The 3,505-nt window shown below is 45.8% G+C and overlaps 1 long non-coding RNA gene across 1 annotated transcript; it reads right to left on the reverse strand.

Annotated features, from left to right (window-relative positions):
- Positions 1-351: 351 nt before the first annotated feature.
- Positions 352-1,759, reverse strand: LOC123107730 (uncharacterized). Its single transcript, XR_006451730.1, has 3 exons — positions 1,678-1,759; positions 1,051-1,099; positions 352-483 (listed from the first exon to the last, which is right to left on the reverse strand). It is a non-coding gene; the product is annotated as an uncharacterized lncRNA (long non-coding RNA).
- Between the last annotated feature and the right edge of the window lie 1,746 nt (positions 1,760-3,505).

A 3,505-nucleotide genomic window follows, 5' to 3' on the forward strand; every position in this document is an offset into this window, starting at 1 on the left:
AAAAAAATGACACATACAAACTGAAGAGAAGTGTGGTGCTGATTCATATGTATGTATGTACAGGAGATGCAAGTGCCACCAAGATAGATAGTTTCAGTCAAAGTAAGAAAACAATTGGACACATACAAACTAAAGCAAACCGTCATGCTTTTTCATGTGTACATACAAAAGATGCAAGTGCTATCCAGAATTTGGATATAGGTAGTACGCTCATGTGGTGAATTTTGTGAATCTATACTCTGCATCTACCAAAAAGACCGCTCCCCTCACATGCAAATATAATTCAGTCCAATGGCTTTCTTCTCCCCTCACATGCATAAGACAAGAGCAGACCATGTAAACAGGCGGATAAGACCTTCACCTTGGGAGGGAGGCGAGTGCTACCTGTTGCCGTGCCGTCGTCGAGATCGGGTGGTCCTCCTCCTTGAGCAAGACAAGGTTGTTCCTCCCCTACACTCCAATGGCCATCTTCTCCAAGGACATCTACAAGGGCAGAACACTCAAATGTAAACATGCAAACTGAACCAAACCGAGGTGCATATTCATATGTGTGTGTATGTAGAGATGCAAGTGCCATCTGAATTTTGGGGAACCAAAGCGTGGTTGTTGTTGTTGCTAAACGAGGAGCAAGTTGTTTTAGCAACAACACATACTAGTAATTAGCTAGGACCATTATTATTGCACAACCATTCGAGGACGGTGGCAGACACATCAACTCACAAGGCTCTACTGGAGAAACAAAATAATAGGATATGTGATGCTATCAATCTTAGCACAAGAAGAAAAAAACACAGCCACTCCGATAGAATGGATGGATGCACCATGCACAATCATTGGTTCCATCATTGCAGCACTAGTTGAGCAACAAATCAAATATAACAGTAGTTCCATTGGTTCAGCCAACAAGTTAACAAAAGTTTACTTCCCACTACTAATTTTGCAACTTGTCATAATAAAGAAAACAGAGCTTGACATCACAGCAACAAATAAATAATGACCCGCTGTACTGCATATATCTGTAAAGGACTTCTTGAGAGATGATATTATTACCAATGAAGAAAAATTAAGATCAAGGCTCCAGTACATAAGCGGTACCTACCTGTGCATCAAAGAAGAGATGGATAATCAATTTATATGTAGGTAGTACCAAACAAAGGATCAGATTTAAGTTCATTCAAATTGATGCATATGTGGGTTGGCAGAAACAAAAAAATAATATATATAAATAGAACAAAGGATCAAATTTAAGTTCATTCAAATTGATGCATATGTGGCTTGGCAGAAACAAAAAAAGAATATATATAAATAGATCTACAGATATGAACAAAATGGCAAATGTGAAAGAAAATAGCGCAGATAAAATGTTGATTGTTTTGGAAGATCCAAAGGTACATATGATCAATTAATCATAACCGGGAATCTGAACATATTAATGCGAAATAGTAACTGACTATAGCAAATGAAATTGAGATAGAAAAAATTGCTACCTAGAGTCCTTGACTCAACCGAGAGATCTATGGGAACCAAAATTTTACATGCAATTTATCCATGTTCAGGTAATACAAAATATGCAGAGTAATTAAATTGTGTAGTAGATAGCCCATATATAAAACTAAAGGTAGAAACTGGAGTAATGAAACATATCTGGATTGATGTGCAAATGCTATAGCGACTTACATGCTTGGATTTAATAATTATGATGAAGCAGATTAGTGTGATGCATATGCATGTTCGTCAGAACAGATCTAGGGGAAACAACAAAGTAACCTGCACTTCCACTAATTTATTAATCACATGCTCTTTGACTAACCATCCAAAAAATATAGATCAAGGATGATACTGCCAGCCACCTGCGGGGAGTAAGAATGAGTAGTTTCTGCTAATTAGAGGACAAACTAAAAAAGCTAACTAGAGATTTCCTCTTTCTGTGTGTGTACGTTGTGCTCTGGCCGGTGGGGGAATGATAAAAAAAGCAACTACTGCTATGTATGTTAGCTTGTCCATCAGGATAGATCAAACTAGCTACCGGTGAAGGATATATCCAGCTTCGTGACTTAAGAGAACCACAGCTAGGTTGCTTCGGCAAGGAGTGGGTTTGGCTCAGCATTGCGTCGACTTTCATCACCTTCTACTCACACCTCGCTCCTCATCTCCGTTCGACTTGTAGCAGCAAAATTAACCAATCCCTATTGGTACTATCTAACTAAAGAACCAGGATTCTAAACTCATCTTCTCTCTCTGTTTGGTACTAACTAGACAAATAAATAAATAAAGGACTTGTTCATACAAATCCCTCTAGAATTCCTTCACACAAGAGGATTTGCATCACATATTCCTCAAATTAGCAGCAGCAGTAGTGAGCAGAGGAAGGAGGCAAAGGAGATGGAGGTGCTACCTGCCGAGGTGGGTCGTCGTGGCCGTGCTTGAGCTAGGCAGCCCCCGCCTCCTCGAGCAGGACAGGGCCGCCAGCTAGGTGCGCCCCTCGTCCTCCGCTTCCTCGAGTAGGAAGGACGGCGCCCTCCTGCCGTCCTCGTCGTCCAGGCCGCGCCAAGGTGACCTGCAGCAAGGGAAGGAAAGGAGAAGGTGAGGTGGGGAGGGTGGATCCGGGGGAGAAAAGAGGGAAAGGACGTACCTGCGCCATGCCGGTAACGGATCCGTCGAGCTCAGGCCTCGCCGTCGCAGGATGTGGCTGATCCCGGTGATGTTAGGGGTGGCGGCCAAAACCCTAGCTAGCCACGGGGACGGTGGAGGGCGGGAGCGCGGATTCTGGACGGAGGGGGAGGTGGAGCGGACCTAGGGGAGCTCGGGGGTGTGCTGCGCGCCGCCGGAGCTCGCCGGAACTGGCCGGCGCGGGTGGTGGCGGCGGCGAGGGAGAGAGGCTCGTGGGGGAGAGAGGAGTCGCGAGAGACAGAGGTTCGTGGGGAGAGAGCGAGGTAGGGGTTGGGTGGGCTCTTTTTTCTTTTTCTTTTTTCTCCTTTTCTCTAGATGGATGGATGGATGGTTGTGGGGTGGACAGCTAGATGGATAGATGGATGGATATGCGCCACGTCATCGATCCGTGGCACAAACGTTTCCACCAATAGAAACCAAGCTCATACAATTGTGTTCTCCCTTTTGTTTTTCTTCTATTTTTTTCTACCCTCTTGGACCGACCGTCGACGATCCGTGATGGGAGAGGAGGGCGGCGAGGAGGAGATGGTGAGGTGAGGTGGAGAGGGAATGGATCGGGGAATGGTGCGTCCAGTATGACGGCTATGAGTCCGGACGGGGACCTACGGACAGTCGCACGGAACATCTCTTCGGGTTTCCCCATCACCGTCGACGAAGACACGTGCGACGTCCCTCAGCATCGAACGATGACACCAAAGGAGGGGTAGGCGCCACCATCGGGGGGTGAATGTACCTCGACGGCATGCCGGATCCAGCGGTTAAAATCGACCAAAAATCATACGATGCCGGAAATCCTCGGGACCTGGCACGGTGTCGTCATATGGCCCTTGTAGGG

The sequence above is a fragment of the Triticum aestivum genome, chromosome 5A (genome assembly GCF_018294505.1).
Source record: "Triticum aestivum cultivar Chinese Spring chromosome 5A, IWGSC CS RefSeq v2.1, whole genome shotgun sequence".
NCBI classification, from domain to species: domain Eukaryota; kingdom Viridiplantae; phylum Streptophyta; class Magnoliopsida; order Poales; family Poaceae; genus Triticum; species Triticum aestivum.